The sequence below is a fragment of the Chinchilla lanigera genome, unplaced genomic scaffold (genome assembly GCF_000276665.1).
Source record: "Chinchilla lanigera isolate Chin_1 unplaced genomic scaffold, ChiLan1.0 scaffold00087, whole genome shotgun sequence".
NCBI lineage: Eukaryota > Metazoa > Chordata > Mammalia > Rodentia > Chinchillidae > Chinchilla > Chinchilla lanigera.
This window is the reverse complement of record NW_004955488.1, coordinates 7150939-7171408: the sequence shown is the minus strand read 5'-3', so window position 1 is coordinate 7171408 and position 20470 is coordinate 7150939. Positions and strand designations below refer to the sequence as shown.

General features: G+C 40.2%; 1 protein-coding gene across 19 annotated transcripts in view; it reads right to left on the bottom strand.

Moving 5' to 3' along the window:
* Positions 1-20470, bottom strand: part of Rims1 (regulating synaptic membrane exocytosis 1) — a 197456-nt gene that overhangs the window by 25175 nt on the left and 151811 nt on the right. The window contains exon 1 of one of the 19 annotated variants that reach the window (XM_013504447.1): positions 4670-4840. The exons of the other annotated variants lie outside the window; for them this stretch is intronic. The gene's annotated coding sequence lies outside the window, so the exon portion shown is untranslated. Of the gene's footprint in view, positions 1-4669; positions 4841-20470 lie in introns of those variants that run through there. 19 annotated transcript variants of the gene reach the window in all.

The window sequence follows — 20470 nt, the reverse complement described above, 5'->3', positions numbered from 1 at the left end:
AGCTTTCTGGTGTTCTTGGAAGAGAACTGAGTGAATTGTTGGGGGTATAATTATTAAACTTCAAATATATGTACAGATCAATTCAAATGCAGATGAAGTCTTACAGTTTTCACAAGAATGTTCTTTTTTTTTTGGTTTTTCTCTGGTACCGGGAACCGAACTCAAGACCTTGCACTTGCCAGGCAGGTGCTTTTTGCCGCTGAGCTAAATCCCCAGCCCCCACAAGAATGTTCTTTTGGAGGGCAAAGAAGGATGAGCCTGCGGAGGACAATTACCTCCAAGAGGATGTTGTTATTTAAGCATGTTTAAAAAAGTTTTCCAGAATAAGAACCGACAAGCATTTTTCTCAGCCCGATATTCTGACTTACTGGCACTTGTAGTCAACAGCGGCAGAGCAGAAGCCTGGGGTGGGGGCTCAGCACAGATGTGAAATCTGCATATAAACCCCCCACAGAGTCTTCAGATTACACACATACCCAACAAGAAGAAAAAAAAAAAAAAAAGAAGAAATATCAGCTTTCCTTGTTACAAGTACTTTAAATACTTCAGGTCAAAGGTAGGTTGACAAATGGAGGTTAAAATGTTTAAATTATTCACATTAAAACATCTCATCTTTTTAGGCAGAAGCACACATTTTCTGACATACTGGAAAGACAGGTTTTTGTCCCTCTTCCAGCTAAATCCTTATCTTCAGCAAGTCTCTCCTCCTCTTCTGCATTAGAGGGAAATTCCCTCCACCATTTCCCCTTTTTTCTTCTCTACCTTATTCTCTTTAATTTTACTTATGAAACTCAAGATCTCCCCCAATTTCTTCTTTGACAACATAGATGTATATAATACACACGGTATCTGTTTTCACTTATACATGTATAAATACGCATACCTTTATTTCCCAACTATATTTTTAAGCACTCAAATGGTGGATTCAGAATTCAAAGGAGCTGACAATCTGGTGGGTATGGAAAAAACAAGGGGAATAGTTCTCTTTTAGGTAGGATTAGAAGCATAAAATATGCTTAGGTGAGTAATGACGCAAGGGACTGGGTGAGCATTTCTGCTGGGCTGAGCTAAAGAATGTCCCAAGGAGGAGATGCCTGAGCTCTTCCTTCCATGTGCAGTAAAAACTTGCTAAACAGATGGAGAGGAGAAAGGGCATCCAGAACTGTGAGACAAAGGTCCTAGAAACCTTCCCATTCAGTAGTCCTGACAGTTCTTCCTCTGGTTCCTTGGTATCCATTCTGTCTTGAATACTTGCAATTTGGAGTCTTTCTTTCTTCAACTGTCCTTTGAAAGTTCACAGTACGAACCACTAGCTTTTTATTTTCTCAGTGCATTCTGCTTTGATCTCTGGTGCAAGTTTCTCAAGACCAGGAGGAAAGCAAGAGACCCACCTGCACTGGTCTCTGCCAGAGTGGAAATCTTGGAAAGCTAGTGAGAAACCTTAGCAAAGAGAGGGAAGGTGAAGGCTATGCGATATTCTGGTTCTTCTCCCACAATTTTGGCATTTCCCCTTTTCAGTTCATTTTTCTTCCTACTGCCCCTTAAAGATGGCTTTCCCCCAAAATTCACCTTTGACCCAGAAATTCTGTAGCTTTCCCTGAGGAACTCTCCTCTCCTGACTATATGAATATCATATCTCTGTGGATGACATTTTATCTCCAATTTTCACAACGCTTAAAAGTTTCAATTCTGAATTTCCATTAGATTTCTAGCTGTTTTCACCTAGGAAATTCACACTAGCATCTCAGAGCTTAAGCAACTTGGGGTTCCCTAATGTGTGAACCTGGCAATAGTCTGTGAGCATTCAATAAAATGCAAATGTAAGTGGTTTGGGGGATGGGCAATTTTGTGGATGTGATTAGAGTGAATAATTAATTTTATTTATTTATTTATTTATTTAGTTAGTTAGTTAGTTAGTTAGTCTTTTTGAGACAGGGTCTTGCTATGCTGTTCAGGCTGGCCTTGAGCTCACTTTGGAGGCCAGGCTTGTCTTGAACTTGCAGTGATCCTCCTGCCTCAGCCTCCCATGTGCTGGGATTACAGGCATGTGCCACCATGTCTAGCAGTTCACTTTAAATTAGGGAGATTATTTCAGATGATGTGGGTGGCTCTGATTCAGTCAGGTGAAAGCCTTAAGAGTGAATTAACGCTCTCTTGGAGAAGGAGGTGTTGCATACCTAGGCTGTAGCTTCAATCAATGTCAAAGGATGCCAGCCAGGGTGTCCCTGGGACCCCTTCTATTCTAGATTTGTCTAGCCTGACCCCACAATCAGATGAAGTCAAGTCCTTCTAGTAAGCCTCTTAGCATGATTCTCTACAGATTCAGCTTCTCTGGTGGAACTCAGAGATTTATATACTCAAAATGCCCTTTTCCTCACTTTGTACTTCTGTGAAGGGTACTGCTGTTAAAGTTTGATTGTTATACTCACTGCCTTGTCTTCTTATTCCAACTGGTGTCCTCACTTTGGCATTCTTGTCATTTCCCTGGGCTTTGTTCAACCCCGCCAAACTAGTTTCCTGAGATGGCAGGTTGTTCCTTTCTTCTGGTTTCCCCAGCTCTCACGCAGTCTAGCTCATTACTTACACAATTGACAGGCTTGCATATCCGATTTTCACCAACTCTGCCATCTTAACTTCTCCCTACACCCTGAAAGAAACTTTCTGCTGCAAGCAAATTGCTTATATCCTATTCCCTTTTTCATCCCTTGACATTTTCCATCCCATCCACCTACGTGGGACATCCTTCTTGTCTTTTCTCTATCAATTCATTAAGACTTCCTTCTGCAGCCTAGCCTGACCAGCCAAAGCTGTAGTGACACTACCATCTAAACTCCTATAGTAATTATCCCACTATAAACAAATTGGTAACTAAGAACTCTTCTGTGAGGGGCTGGGGATTTAGCTCAGTGGCAAAGCGCCTGCCTGGCAAGCGCAAGGTCGTGAGTTCGGTTCCTGGTACCGGAGAAAAAAAAACAAAAAACAAAAGAACTCTTCTGTGAAAACACTTAGATTAATATGATACACTTCCAGTAAACTTTTACTTAGGTATAACTTTTCATCTGAATACACAGTCTTCAATATCTCTCCCTTTGGCATGTTTTCATGAGAATGCTTTGTGAAGAGTTTTTCTCAGGAAATTTTTATTGGATGAGGTGGTATCTGAACTTTAGGACCTAAAATTCAGAGTGCTAACTGTGTATGCTTCATGGAAGCTCAAAGTAGTTCAGACTCAGCATTGATTTTTGTACAGCTAATGTTATACGAAATTTAAAGTATGCAGGGAGGAAAAAAGTAACTTAATTAGATAGAGAAATAATTTATTGCTGCCTACAATTAATAAGCCCAGATAAGAAGAAGAGATTTTACCAATCTTGTTATGCACGAAGATGGTATAAAACTAAGCAGATGTTACGATTCCTCCTAAGACAAATGACCAAAATTAAATTGGGTATCATGAGAGGGAAAGGAATAAATCACAGATGTATTACAGTCGCCCTAAGTATATTTACGACCTCATTCCATGCATAATCCCTGCTTCTAAAGTTAAATGTTAGGTGTTAAACTAAAACTTAGGGATGAATTCCACACCAGCATTACTCAGCACATAAAATAAACATATAATCAAAACAACACTGCATGCAGAAGATTCTTCTTTGATAATTTATAAAACCTGTTTTATGAGAAGTGTTGTGCATCAGATTCCAGCTTAGAGAACTCAGGAAGAAGCAAGAAAGGAGGCAAATGGTAACTACAGATGTTATCACGATGACTGCATATTTAACCTCTGCAGAACAGCGCTGTTTCTGAATTTATAAAGTTGCCTTTTCCAGAGGGCTTTCAGGATGGTCGTGGCACAAACTTTAATGACTGCAACAGAAAACTCTCAAGTTCACCCAGACTGTGATACCAGTACATGAGTGAGTAAAAAGAGGAATGGGAAAAAATTATCAGAATACACTTCTCCTCACAAATTATCTGAAAGCATAAAATAAAAGTCTATTTTTCAAACTTTCACCTAATTGTGATCCTGTATATTTTCTCATGATCTAAAAATTTACACTTTTCTCTGGTGCCCACTTGAACACAATGAAATGAAAGGCACAGTTTTGAAGCCTAGCTATGAGATTGTGATTTATAATTTCAAAATGTAAATATTTCCAAAATATTTCCAAACTTCCAAAGGAATGTCCACATAAAGTACTTAAACTTAACTGCATGTAAAAGAGCTACATTATATATAACTGAGGATGATAAATAGAAATAATATCATATTAGAGAAAAATGTAATTTTTTCATAACATTAAGATGTATGTTCTGGTACCAATGAGTTTATGCACTAGTCAACTTAAATACAGCTGTAAAATCCCGTAAGTTTAGCATTAAAGTCACTCATATTCGAATGTTATAATTTTACAAATTATACCTACAGTAGCAACACCCTTCTGTAAGTACTTCACCCACCTCATAATGATTTTTACATTTTTTTCTTTTTCATTTAATATTTGGTAATATCCAGTATAACCCCATCTTTGAAAACTACATGTCACACAAAGCTTCAAACAAATACACAAATTTGGCTTTTGGTTTCAGTTTTACGAAAAGTTATACATCAACTAACAGACTCTTGTTAGGACTTGGTAAATACACACACAGAACAAGGATGACTCACCTTGCTTATCTTGAAATAATTAAGAATCAGCATTAAATTGTTCTCAGGGGAAAAGTGAAGACCAAGGAAGCTTTGACTCGGTTTAAATAACTTGTTCGGTCTCTGGGTGGAGTATCTCTCAGGGCTCTCTGCGAAGTCAGACTCTCTCTCTCTTTCTTTCTCTCTCTCTCTTTCCCTCTCCTCCCTCAGCCTCTTCCTCCCCCACCCCTTCTGGCACAGACACACAAAGCGATTAAATTGCTTCTGTCAAGAGTGTTTTTTTCAATAGCTTATTTCGTGTAAGACCATGAAGCGCAAAATCATTGAGCAAATTTGCCACGCATCATCTTATAAATCTGCTGCCCACCCACAAAGTCTGACACAAACTATGTAATAAAAACACATTTCAATGAAATGAGATAAAACTTTGTTGCTTATTTTATGAAACATCACATAGTTTCTCTAACCACGAAAGAAACACGAGTGAAGGTGAGCTCAGGGCTAACACTGCCTTGGCAGGATAAACCTGTTCACAGACTCCTCCGCCGGCAGAAAGGCAGCTCCACGGCAATTCTTGCACCCAACACACTTGGCATTTGCTGCACACATCTAATCCACTTAGGCTCTCAAAATTATCTCTTTTGAAATAGACTGTCTAGTATTTACTTGTGGGTTTCACCTGCTTTCTTCGCGTCCTTTCCTTTGCCAGGAAAGGAGCAGCAGGGTAGAGGGAGGATCCCAACATTTGTGAGTACTCTGACACACTGTCACCTAGAGCTCAGTGATTTACACATCCTTATGGGTGAAAGGCCATGACACTCAGATAATTAAGCAGTGGTAAGCCTCGAAATCCAGCGACAACAGAACATACCCCGACACAAAAGCAAATTCTAAGCTCAATTCCTCCAGAATTGACATAATCTCTACAATTGCTCTTCATGATTCCTCCCAAAAGAGAGGAAATGCTGGGAACATTTTACCACAAAAGCGCTTTCCCCAGGACTCCTCCCCACCTCCATCATGACACGGAGCAATTAACAAGGTCCATATCTAGAATGTTCTGCGTTTTCTTCTTCCCTCTGGGGCTGTGTGAACAGCACCACAGATAGAAAGCAGCAGAGCCATGGTACTTCCGGCTTAGCTCAGGCCAGGGTTAGTGTGTGCTTGTGCTTCTGGCACATTATTAATGCTGTCTCCTTTATTTTGTCAAAGATATTCCAGTTTGGATAATAAATTATATAGCTATTGCATTATTATGACAGAGCAATATAAGTTTACATAAATTTGCTTCAAAACGGTTTGTAAGTGGCATTCTGGATTTTCAACTAAGGCTGTTATTAAAATTGGAATGGTAAAGGAGGGAAGTCTGTGAATTCCAAAGTTTTGTCTAGTCCTACCTTGTTTTTGTGCATGTGTGTATGTCTTTTTGAGACAGGGTCTCGCTATGCAGTTCAGACTGGCCTTGAGCTCACTTTGGAGCCCAGACTGGCCTCGAACTCGAAACAGTTCTCCTGCCTCAGCTGCCCGAGTGCTGGGATTACAAGCATGTGCCACCACACCTCCTACTTTGGTAAGAGGGCAGGTGCCTGTTAGAACCTGGAGTATCACCTAGTGTCTTCATTGAGGATACTCATGTCAGGCTATGGTGGAGCCCCAGAGACAGAGAGGGGACCCCAACATCAACCAATGTCCTGACAGAGGACAGTGATAGGGCCCAGAAGACAAGAAGGTAAACAAAAGGCCTTTATGAATGTACACTACAAACCTGGGCAAATCAGAAGTGGAAGTAACCTCAATGAACTTACAGCTTGGCAGAGAGGAGCTTTGTGCTGTGAAGTTCTTACTGCTGGGCACCTTTGTGCAGAATCCAAATCACAATTTCTAAGAGGAGGCCCTGGCTAGAAAGCTACAAAGGCAGGCACTGTTGGTGCCCTGGCCATAGCCCCGGCACTTGCTTTGCTACATGCAAAGAATCCGTCTCACTTCCCTGCTGAGGGCTCTCGCAGGCAGCTGGACCTCAGATAGGACATAGGGCTTAGCAAAACTGGCTGGGAAAATAAGTGGGACCCGTTAATGAAAGATTCCCTACAGCACAAGTAATTTCCAGGCCCCCATCAGCAGAACTTCTCACAGGCTCGCATGAGATGTTGATAGCATAAAAGAGATGGGATGCCACAAGAAGTACGCTGTCATGACTTTTCGTGGTAGCCCACTCTGTGCCTCTCAAACACAGGGTATACTTTTATTTTTGCTCGTATCATTTCCACTTTTTTTTCTGCCCAAGTTTGCTCTGCAGAGCCAGTTTCTCCCTTACCCCTTCAGCTCCAACTTTTCAAATATTTTGGCACTGTTTTTGGCTTCTCTTGTCAAACTCTTTGTTGGAGGCAAGAAAGACCTGGGATATGTTTAATTGGTGAACCATTCCTAAAGAAGTATCGTATATGGGGCTGGGGATTTAGCTCAGCGGCAAAAGCGCCTGCCTGGCAAGCGCAAGGTCGTGAGTTCGGTTCCTGGTACTGGAAAAAAAAAAACCAAAAAAAAAAAAGAAGTATCGTATAACAGACCCACACAGCAAGCAGGCTTGATGTGCGAGGAAGTTACAGGCTCCACCACAATCCCTTAGCCAATGGCAAAGCTACAGATTCCTCTCCCTCAAGATAAATAGTTCTGCAGAGTGTACCACAGAACTCCAATGGGATCAACCCCCAAATGCGCACAGCGCTAACCTCTTGAAAAACACACTATTGATTATTTTCCCTGTCTCATTTCTGTATGGGTATCTGCCTGGGATTTCCTCTCAAATAAACAACTCAGGCCCTCATCTCCGGGGTGGCTTTTAGGGGCACCTTGACAATGTAGCTGCCACAGAGATGCTTAATCTACTTTGTCAAGCTGGAGGGCTATAGGGTTTAGTTAATAGTGAGGGAAAGTAGGAAAAGTTTTCTCAGCCAACTGAGTAGGATCTTATAAAGATTAAATGACAAATTTAAATTGATACAAACTATAAAATACTAATATTTGAGTAGCACATGGGAACAGTGCAGGTATCATAGAGCTTCCTTCTGAAATTCCTTTCTACAGAGTGATAAGTCTTCTATGGCTACTCATCCTGAGTACTTGTAGAGGAATAATCATGCTTCTATCATCAGAGAAATATATCCCAAGGACACATTTCCTTCTCAAAATGTAACAGAGGTAGAAAGTGCCATCCAAATTGACATTAAGCTATGAAAAAAAACTGCAACTAAGTTAAAGATATGCAAAATCATACAAAAGCATAATTATGCCACTGGTGAGCTTAGGAGGTGTGGGTTGCGCTGGGTCTAAAGACGAGGCACACCCAGGGAAAGCTGGTGAGGAAGGAAGTCAATGAGTGCCTCAACGACCAGCACGACTTCGGACTGGGTGGAGCTGTGTGAGATGAGGAGCTTGCTCCTACACCAACAACCAGTACCAAATCAGATAACCATTACTATCAGCTAGAGAAGACCTGAGTGGATTTGAGAAGAAGCTTTCTCACTCCCCAGTTTATATGCTTAACCAGTTTGCTGATTCCTGAAACGCATGGGTGTAGGGAAACGGTGTTCAGGGCACAACTGGAAATAAAATGCCAGCGCCTGGCCAAAGAAACAGAGTGAAAATGCTTCAGCACAAAAGTCACCAATCGGTATATTTTCTGCCTTTTCCTACCCCTTAAGTAGCGCTTAATGAATACTGTTTTTTTTTAGAACACGAATCATTACAATGAAAAGGCACTTTCACACACGCCAGTGGAGGAAGTGGTAGTTAATAGCCAAGACCTTTATATTTCAAGTCCAAACCCTTTTCTTCACCCTGAGCTCTGTTTCTCTGCGTTCTCTAGCCCCATTACACAAAAAGAACAAGAAAAGCTTTTAGTGTGTTGATTACATCAAATCACATCTTTGCTTGGCATCCTGCAATGACAACCAACTACATCTAAGATGAAATCAAAATCTTATATATACATGGCTCCAAGGCCTGTGTGGACCTCAATTTCTATCATGACTGTTTTTGTGTCACTCTCTCCCTTCCTACTTATACCTCTGTCTTTTACTTCTTCCAAACTGCTACGCTTTCCCATCACAGGTCTTGTTTATAACATTTCTTCAGGCTGCGGTCCACTCCTCGCTTGTGCACCATCCCACTCTACCCAGCCCACTCACCACTGTCTCTCAGACCCTGCAGAAAACCTCCCTGCCCTAGGTTGGGGGCCCTGTATGACCTCACGGGGACCTTCATTTTTTTACAACACTAAATGTGAATGAGATGTCGACCCTAGGTCTCTTCTGTTATTACACTTACAGCTATGAGTCAAAGCACCATAGCTACCTTGCTTATTACTATGATCTCCAAACTGGGCACAATACCTATGCACATCAGGGTTTTAATACATATGTTCTGAATGACTCATGAACAGGGAGCTAATGTAAACTATTCTGGCCCCAAATTATAGATTGTTATGCTTGATGTTATATCTTCCAGAGCAGTAGGAAGTGGACAACTGAGCTGGTACAGACAAAGACATGCATAATCATATATATGATATATGGTTATATATGATCATATATATGACATGCATAACCATATATATATATTTGTATATATATATATATGGAAAAAGATAATTAAAGCCAAACCAAAAACACAATTTTAGGGTGAGATCTATCTATTTTTAATTTACTTAAAATATGCAAATGTGGTGAATCAGACATTGTTTTCTTTTGATATACAGCCATCGTTTTGATACATGGGCATAGTAAATGATTTGAGATACAATAATTTTGGGTAAAATGAGATGTATTTATGTAGTTTGCTTTCTTAAAGTTTATTTTACTGCCATTGTTATCCTCATTACATATATGGTTAGTGTCTAATTGGTATTTATAATTTGTTTGGTCATGTTCATAAAGAGGGTGTTCTATAAGCTTCAGACCTTATGAAACCCGAATCTATTCCTGGTAAGTAGAACAGTGACCACCTTCCCCCATAGATGTTTATATCCTAATCTCTCTGACCTGTGAATATATTACACTGTGTTACCTGGCAAGGGGCACTATGACTGCAGATGGACTTAACTTGCTAATCAACTGACCTTGAAGGAGATGGATTATCCTGGGTCATCCTAAATTATCACGAGGATCTTTAACAGAGGAGGAGAGGCAGAAGAGTCAGAGCGAGGCGAGGCAAGAAAGCCATTGCTGGCTTTGGAGATGGAAGGAGAAGGAACTGGGGCGCCCCGAGGTTGGGAGACAGTAGAAAAGATCCCCCTTAAGGCCTCTAGAGATCTGCTGCCCTGCAGACACTTGAATCTATCCCAAACTTCTCACTTCTGAAATGAGAGACAACAGTATTGTTAAGACTCTAAGTTCATAGTAATTTATTACAGCATTGATAAGCAATAAATACACTTCCCTTAAGGGGAAGTTAGAAAGTCATCACTTTACAAAAGGGAGTTTCCTAAACGTCTCCTTTACCTATACGATGACCTCATGATCTTGATTTTGAGCGTATTATAGAAAGTTTCCAAATAGTTTTGACAAACTCTACCCTGTACATGGAGGATTTCTAAGGCCAGGAAAATATCTATTAAACATCACACAGTTCATGCCTGTAAAAATAGTCATTTATTATTAGAATCCATTTAGACAAATATTTTTAAGTATTTAAGAAGTACACAAAAATGAAGCAATCTTTATTCCTACATTGTTTAGATAGTTGCTATATACGTGTGTGTATACACACACACACGTGTGCACAAGTGCATATATAGGCTCATATGGAGTGCTGGTATATATAGCAAAAATACATGTTTGTATGTAATACAGAGTATATATATATATATATATATATATATATATATATATATACAGCATATGTGTATATATACATATTTTCCCTCTTAGTAGGACTACAAAACCCTACATTTAAGTCCAAACATGACCACAGGTGAAATTCTGGGTAAGTAGGCAAGTTAAGCTTCCTCCCAGGTAAAGTGGAAATTTCTCAGTTTATTGTGATAAGTGGAAATGAAGTATATAAAGTACTCAGGACAGGATCTGACACCTGAAGGGCCAGGAGCTATTTCAATAACTTGGGAATTACAGATGTATAATTGAATCACATTGCATGGTAGATCTTCTGTATTTTCTAACAATAAGAATTCTGAATTTTACATATATCTATTTGTACATGCATTTATACATATAATTTGCTTTGGGACTAGGAAGTAGTATGAATATTATTTTAGATAAACAGTATTCTGATGACACAGTAGGTAATAAAGCATGCAATAATTTTATGTAAATGTGAATTAGCATTAACATTAGCATTAAATATGATTATTAGGAGGGTGCTTATGATCCATTATATGAAATGAATACTAGGAAATCAGATGCAGTGTATTTCTTCTTGAGGCATGGGAAAGAGAGGAATACAATGTAGGCACTGGACATTAAGTAAGAATGACTAACACTCTTCTCTTGGGAATCTGGGATAACTATAAAATTTAAATTTAGAGCCTGAACAAAACTCTGACTTGTAAATTGTTCTGTAAATAGACTAGTCACTTGAATTTAAGTAAACAAATGTATCTGATGAATTTATACAACTTCTGTTAAAAATCTATGAAAAATATTACACATTCAGCCTCTGCATGAAGGTTCCTGTAGTTAAAGAACACAAGATGTTTCCAAATGGAAGGGGTAAAACAAATATTTAACAGTTTTCAATATGCTGGGTCATTTCTGTGATTTTTAAGAATGACTTTTCAGGTGGGGTGACTGTTACAGTTTGTGTCTGAATGCCCCTCCCCCAAACCTCATGCAGTCATGGGGCAGGCTTTTAGAGTTTATGACTGATCCATTGTTTAATGTTGGGATTATGGATGTGAGTGCTACACCTGTCCTGGGGCAGGTAGTTTGCATTACAATGTAAGGGAGGGAAAGAGGGCTCTCCTGCTGCCATGAACTATTGCCCTCTGCCATGTGCCACTCTGCCTTGGAGCCAGCCAAGTATGGACTGAAACCTCCACAAACTGTGAGCTAAATAAACTTTTCCTCCATTAATTTTGGGTCTCGGGTATTTTGTCTCAGCAATGAGAGAAAAGTAACCAAGGCAGAGATCATAGGAAAATTTAATTCAAAACAAAACACATACTTGAACTCCAACCTCAGGATGCACTGTGACATCACAGATCCTCTCATGTGATCCCTGGAAGAATATTTCTGTCACCAGCACAGGAAAGCTGTCCTTTTATACATTAAAGCGAAGAAATGCATACCAACATACAAAAGTCACTTCCCCTGTCCTAGGGAAGGCTAGTGACTCTAGTCTTGCTATCGCTGCTGTATCTGGAAATGCTCACTGATGGGGACTTCCCTGAGCATGTGCCTCTCCATCTCTGCAGTTTGTGGGGAGGTGGGTTTCTGGAGAAAAGGTACATTCCAGAGATGTTACTTCAGGTGGACACTGAACATAGAAAGCACAAGTGAGCAGGCTAGAAAAACCCGGAGGCAGCTCCTCTCAGACCTGGATTCTTTCCTGGTGATATTCACGGCAGGGACTCTGCCATAGATCCCAAGGGCAATTAGCTGGAGCCCACTGTGCCAGGGGACCATGGTGCCCATGAACTACCCACACCCATCCTTTCTTCTGCCTTCTCTTTTGTCTCAACACACAAGGTGTCTCTCTTGTGTTCCCAAACAACAAGTTCCACTGATCCTCAACTCGTGACCTTAAAACCTCCCTTCTGTTAGAACCTGAGTATTTCCAAAGCTGCACTCTTCCCTGACAAACTTAACAGCCACCCTCTGCAGTGCTCCTGTCCCTTGGAATAACATTTAGGTAAGTTTCTCTTTTATCTGTCCCCACATCATCTCTAGTAAATTGAATACTTTGCAAAGGAGTTTATCAGAGAGGCCCTTCCTAATCAGAAATTCTGAAAGCTCAGCAGCCGTTTCAAAATATTTCTTCCAGTTCTCATAGAAACTTACAGATTTACTTTGCCTTATAAAAAAACTCACTGAAATGGTACAGAGATAATGATTCTCATATCAGAATTATAAACATCTTTCCATCACTTTCACTCATCCATCTTCCCTCTCAGAGACAGTCTTCATGTAAATGTATTTTTAAATTAAAGTTTATGAACCTTATACTTCTTATCTCGAAATTAGTGCTGGTTTTATTCATGCTCTTCACTCATTTCTATGAAGCACAAAACAATAAATTCATAGAATCATACAAACCCAGCAATTGCTTTGATCCTGCACCATGCTCTACAGGTAAGATGGAAATGTTGATGAAAATGCACTGTGTTTTAACAGGTGGCATTTGTGCTTTAGGGAAATCAGTGGGGAATGTGTGAAAGTTAGGGTTGCCCGGGAGAGAAACGAGCTGAGCAATGCCCTTAACTAAAGGCTGTTAATGGTTTAATAGTTTCTATAACTAGACCCAATATATTTTTGTATTTAGAAAAAAATAAAAAGTCAAGTAATACTTTGGCTTGGGATTTGATGACTAGCACTTTAAGTTCCACATTTATAGAAATAATACATGTAAAAATCAAGAAGTTTTAAATTAATGTCACTGTTCTACAAAACAAGTTCCAGAACAAGTGGGGGAAATCTCAGGAGAATCAAAGATCTGGAACCCAATCCTATTAAACTGAGAACACTGGAAGCAGAACCGCTGGCCTGGACCCAGCTGGTCTTGGACCCAGAACTGCTGACTGTCAGGACAGAACACATTCTAAGACAGGGAAACACATACTTAGAGAACAGTGCCACAAGCCTATGGTCATACTTTGAAGACTGCATCCATGAGAACTTTGTGTCTCCACACAGGCTGGCGTCCTTCATCCTGCACATGCTCTACTTAGTAGCAGAACTGGCCCTTCATCTGGGAAGAGCAACGCCTGCTTTGCAGGGTGCCCCAGGCCACCTTGAGAACACTTCAGTTCAAGTTCTGGTCCTCTGTGCACCCCACTTGAGACAGGAGTAAACTTCAAAGCTCGAGAGACATGGAAACCTAAGAGAAGACTTTTCTCTAGAGGCTTCAGGGAATAAAGGCATTCTGCAGCCTCTAGGCTGAGCTGAGCTCTGTGAACTGTTGAACTGGTCTAGTGAGTTTGGATTCTCTGGGGATCCGTGAGCTGTGTGTGTTGCTCTCTCCCTGCAGCACTGAAATATCTCCGTGGTCACACACAGGTATGTACGTGTGGTCCTAAAATTCTGGGTTGTGTGCATGGGAGTCACTGAAAATTAAGAATTAATATGGAATTCAGGGAGGAACACCCTGCTAATCGGCACTGAAAGATTTTAAGAGATTCTGATAATACCACATGGGCAAGTGGCAAGTAGAAGCTACAGTCTCATGATTTTAAAGCTGCAATCCAAGGCTTACAAGAGACTTCTTCCTTTGGACACTGTACCTCGGCAGTACCTTTCAAACTTCCTAGAAATGAACCCCAGAATTTCAAGTGTTCTTGGAGCTTAGTTATTTATGTTAAAGTGGTTCCCAATTTATGGATCCTATAGACAGGAAAGGGCCATTCTCCAGTGATAGCATTAGGTGGACCATCTAGAGACACCGTGTCAGTTGACTGGGTACAGAATGTTGAGCCACCCTTGGGGGGATCACAGAATGGCTTCATATACTAGACTGGGATTGCCTTTCAGATTAGGTAGAAAAGTTGGGTTAGTAATGCAATCCAATCTTCTTTAAATGTCTCCCAGCTGTCTAATCCAAGGAAGTATTTAGCACATATCAGCATAATCTTCTGAGTATCAATACCCCGCGTCATTACATACATGAGTGAAATGCCCGAAGTATGTTTTATCAGAAAATCTGACATTAAACTCATTTTGACTCAATTATTTTTCAGGTAGGTGGGAGGAAATATGAACATAAAGAAGTGTTAGAACTGAGTATGTAAGAAAACTATGAACAGAGTGCTTGTAACGGTTGATTCGTTGTGTCAACTGGAGCTTAGAAGTTTAACCAAGTGACTCAGCAGGGGCCAGGGTCCTCACTTTGTAAACATCCTCATCCTGTGCAAGAGGAGGGCAGGGAGATGATGTGAATGCTGAAGTCACCCGAGGGCAGGTAGCCTGCATACAATATGAGGGAGGAAAAGAAGCTTCCTCTTACGCCCCATTTTGTGCTCTTGTTGCTTTTGCTGTCTTGTGCCACCTTGCAGTGTTGCCCCTCACCATGCCACCCTACTTTGGAGCCTCCTGATTATGGACTGAACCCTCCACAAACTATAAGGTAAATAAACCTTTCCTACCTTAATTTTGGGTGTCAGGTATTTTGTCTCAGCAGCAAGAGAAAAGTAACTAAGACAGTGCTCAAAGAATTACTTAATCCTAATGATGAACCACTAGAAAACCAGAAGTGGGAAATATATATATATATACATATATATATATATATATATTTATCAATATATCATAAAATTTGTGAAGTGAAAGTATCCAGCATCTCTTGGCTTAGAAGTTTCTCACCTGAGAACATAATCAATGCCGAATTTATCAGTGAGAAAAATTCCATATTGTAAGAGTGTTTCTGTTATCTTTTTCGCACAGCAAAATAACAACTAGGTTCTCACATATAAGGAAAAAAGAAATAAAGGATAATAATGAAAAAAGCAAGAAAAAAAAGCCTTTTGAAGCCTAAACAACATAACACCAGTATTTTCTCCACTTTCTGGGTTATTTTTGCCTTAGCAATTTAAAAGTGCAAATGCACTTTTCTTTGTTTTGTTTTGAGAAGTTAAGGTTTATACATAACATTTCCATTAAGTAACTATTCTATGATAGTCTCATTTTTATTTTATTTTTTTATTTTCTTTGAGAGAGGGTCTTACTGTGTAGTTCAGGTTGCCCTCCAACTCATGGTGATCCTCCTGCCTCAGTCTGCAGAGGTCTGACTGATTTTTAAGAAGGGGCGTTCAAAATCTCACACTTAAAAGGGAGCTGTGTATGTTAACCACGGAAACTTTATAAACAACGTAAAACCGATTATAGACTGACTAGAAAACAACTGTCTGTTCCCTTATGTCCATATTTGTGTTCTGTCAAACATTATAAAGCTATTCTCTGAAAAAAAAAATTCAGCTAACGGCATAAAGTGAACAGATTCCTTCTTCTCTGGCTGGGGTATGCTAGACCTCACGGGCTGGTAGCACTTTGGTGGCAGAACACAGAATGGTAACTCTCACCCCAATTTGGCTATGTAGACCTATGAAATTTCCTCACATATCTAATATTGGAACATACCACTAAGCAGGAAAACCACGCATTTGAGAGAGGAGTAGAGAGGCAAAGAGGGAGGGAGGAGAGGGTGAGAGGGAGAACCAACAAACACAAGCTAACCTCGGTAGCTGGGCAGCCTGCAGGTGATGTCCGGATTTACTCCTTGGCCCCCTGTGTGCAGCAAGTCCAAAACTAGCCTAAAGAATTCAAAGGTTTCCAGGGAATGTGACGTGGTTACAAGCTTCATGGATGTATAGACATAAGGTGAATAAAGAACACATTCACTGAAATCCTTATTTTGTAAACAGAAAAGGAATGCTAGAAAAATTACAACTAAATTGAATCCACTGCAGTTAAAACAACCAATAGCAACTCTCTGATCCTTAAAAATTAAAAAATGAGCCTGGGATATTGAACTTCTAAGACAAAAAAATGTACTGTGTGATATTAGCTTGCATACAATATTATGCTATTCTGTTAATGAAGCCCTGTAGAGTTATTATAATTATCTTAATTACAATAAAATACTTGAGATGAATTAAAAATTAACACACTATCCACAAAATCTAAAGAGACCCACAGCCAGAAAAAACACATATAGGAAGACTTAACTGTCAACCATGAACACTGGTGAATACGGTTAGGGGAACAATAAACAGCCTTTCAATGCTCTGCATTGTTTTTCCAGCAATTAGAATTCTAACTAGTTGAAGATAACAGCACATTATGATAGCACTCAAATATCAAAGCTATCAGTTTTGACTACGTGACCTTGGAAAAAGTATTTAATCTTCCTGAACTTGAACTTCCATATTTAAAAGTGGTGACCATAAATATCATATTAAATGGGGATAAAACTGAAAGCCTTATCTCTAACCTCAGGAACAAGATAAGGATGTACACTCTCACTACTTTTACCCAACATGGCATTCAAAACATTAGCCGGAGCAATCAGGCAAGAAAAAAAAATACAAGTGATACATACAGGAAAAGAAGTACTCAAATTATCATTCTGTGCAGATAACACGATACTCTACATAGAAGACCCAAAGAAGTTCAGAAAAAAACTCTTAAAATCAGAAACCAATTTTAGCAACGTACCAGAATACAAAGTCAATACACAGAAATCATTAGCATTTGTATATACCAATAATAAACTAAATGAGAAGGAAATTATGTAAATAATACCATTCACTGTAGCATCAAGAAAAATGAAATACAATGTACCTAGGTAATGACATAACCAAGGAAGTAAAAGACTTCTACAAAGTAAACTACAGTACTCTGAAAAAAGAAATCAAAGAAGACATCAGAAAATGGAAAAATGGTTCCTGTTTCCAAGTGCTGGAATTGAGCCAGTCTGCCTGATAGTAAATACCCAATAAACGCAGCCTTATTTACATCTATGGCCAGGCTCATCCTTGTGGGTAAATACATCAGCGCAACAAGCAAATCAAACGAATGCAAGACAGGAATAAGCTCAGGTACTCTCCCTTCCCCTACCCCATGCAGCCCGCTGGTTTTGGTTTGGTGCTGCTAGGTGACCCTATGGATACTGCCCGACAGGTTTCTTGCACTCTTACCACCTTCTCTTGCAGGAGCAGGTGTCTCTTTTCCAGGTGCCTTACTACCCACACTTCCGGTCATATGGACCCCAGGGAATCTCTTGCATGTCTGTACACAGCTTTTCACTTTCTTCTTTCTTTGCTTCCTTTTTCCAACCACTTCCTGTCCACCTCAGAGAAATTGTTCCTTCTTTCGATTAACACCCTCAGGCTTTAAAAACCAGCCACTTGGTGCAGATAGAACCCAGCACCATTCTAAAAGTCCCTACTTTAAGAGAAGACTACAACCTGATGTGTGAGCTCTTCTGTGTACACTTGCTTCCTCACAGGCACTCACTCCTACCAGAACTTCAGAAAATCATTCACACCCAATAAATTCACTTGTATTAAGTGAAGAAGAGCTGCATTTGAGTCTCTGCACATTTGAAGACCACACCAGCTGAGCTACTCCATCTAGCCACTGGGATAGCAGTACACTATAACGGCAGTAGAGTCAAGCACTACTGGGCACTTGAGGCATCCCAGGCCAACTTCAGTGACATAACACAGAGTCCATATTCCGATCTCTGGGTCCAAATTGCAGCTCTGCTCTTGCTGTGTAATCTCAGGAAGGCTACTTACCTTCTTTACCTCAGTTTCCAGATGAATGAAGTGGCAGTAATAAAGTGAAGCATGTCATAAAGAAGATACAGTACTAGGGTACTTGAATCTTAGTCCTAGGGCATAAAGTTACATGAATATATAATTCATAATTTTCTGCCTGTAGGGAAAATGAAGTCCAAATTTAGTATCTTTATGTTACCTAATCTGTAGAAATGGCAAAATACTAATCTTTGACATTGAATATTCTAGATATTTATATATACAAGCAACTAGCATGCAATACCCAGGTATACCCAGGCACTTCAGGTATACCCAGGTAACGGTGCACTGGTCAGGAGTATGCTGGGAACAAAGAGAAATTCACAATCTGTCACTGGTGTTTACCAGCTGTATGACCTCAAAAGTGACGACTTCTCTCCTCTTCTGCTGAAAATCCATAGATAACCACTGTACTACACTCCTGTCACTTGCAGGAACCTCTGAGGGTTACTAAGAGTGTGTTCTCTGCAAAGAACCAATCACGTGATACTACAAGATGAACAAGAATTAGTCATTGTTATCAGCTCTTGTTAGCGGTCTTTTCTAGTTACTGCTACAGTTATGACAACTATCTGTGAAGTGAATGACAGAAGTGTTTGACGTCCTATAAAAATTACTGCCTGTGATAAGTCCGAAACCAGTTGCCACTTATGTTTAGAATAATTGCTGGTTTCAGGCACTACTATCTGGAAGATTTAATGGCTGAGAGAGAGGGGAAAGTTGAAAACTGAAGTAATAACATTTTTTACCTTAAGGAAGTCAGAAAAACATAAATAAGAACAAATAAGAAATTTGTTCTATGCTATATGATATATACCACTGGACCCAGATTCTACATAAAAGTAGAACTGCAAGTGCCATGTAGGTAAAATTTGAAATATCTGTGCTCCTTTAAGATTGGAATTCATTTGTACAATTATTTTATGAATGGGAGGAAAAAGAGAGGGATGGAAGGGAAAAAGGATTTTTAAAAAAGAGTGAGAGAAAAATTGGAAATAGCTTTCTTAAAGGGGAGGAGAATTAAAAGCTGGCGGTAGCAGGGAGGGATGGAAGGGGACATAGAAAGAATTCAGATGTGTTATGTACAAGTACAAACTCCCCAGTGATTAAATAATAATTAGAGAGTGATTAAAGGTAACTGCTATGTATCCAAACACGTACCAATAAAAATACGTTAATAAAAAATGACCCCAAAAGCCCAAAATAACAACAAAAAAGGTGGGCTGGGGCGGTTGGCACAGGGTACAGTGCTTCCCTAGCATATACAGAACCCTAAGTTTAATCTCTGGCACCACAAAAACATTATATTAAAACTTACGGAAAATTTGAGGGAGAAAGAGTACAAATAGCACATATGTATATTACATTTAACTTTAAAAGTCTTTCAGGAAGCCTTTCTGAATCACGCATCCCCAATCTTTCCAAATGTGAGCAGGGTTTTGTCATTTAAAACAATAATTTTGTACTCCAGAGTTGTGAGCGCCAAAGGGCTTTGTACACCACAAAGCTCTATAATGAGAAAAGAGGTCTTTGTCTGTTCACTGCTCAGTAAACAACCGCAGGGCAAGGAACTGCTTTCCATTTCTTGTGCACAAGAAGAGAACCCAGTGCCAGGTGTAAAGGGCATAAGCTCTTCTTCTCCAATGCTTACCTCAAGGCCATGCTATGAGGGGCCTCTCTCACAATATAAAAGCAGAGCAACAGTACAGCTAAATGCACTGCCTCTGATAACACTGCCAAGCCACTCTTCAAGTAAAAAGCTACATCCCGGACTGTGGGATTTGGGGCAGTGAATCTAGGCTGCCCTGAAAGTGACTGGCAAAGGCCAGGTTGAGGCCTCCCAGCACAAAGCAGGGGCCCTGGCACACAGCTAGCACACACGCCCTGGGACTGCAGACCTCTCACTGGGGACCCCGCAGTCAAACCACATGCAGTTTGGAAATTGAATTCTACTGGTACAATGAAATCCTGTCCTTTGTAGCAGCATGGAGGGAACTGGTGAAATAAGCCAAGCACAGAAGACGGGTGTGTTTATTGGCTGTTCTCACCTGGATGTGGAAGCTAAAGTTGCCCACATAGAACCCCAGAGCTGTACGGTGGTCGCTAGAGGTCAGAAAGGAGAAAGGTGGAAGGCGACGGACAGAAGCTGGATGAAGGGAACCAGAGCATAGTTACGTGGATGTATCCACAGAGTTAGTGTTCTACTGCATGTGGGGTGACTGTGATTCACAGCTTATTATATACGTACAGAGACCCAGGAGAGAGGGGTTTGGGTTGGACAGCGGCTCAGTGGTAGAGAGCATGCTGAGCTGAGTTTTATGTATACACAGCTAAGTAAA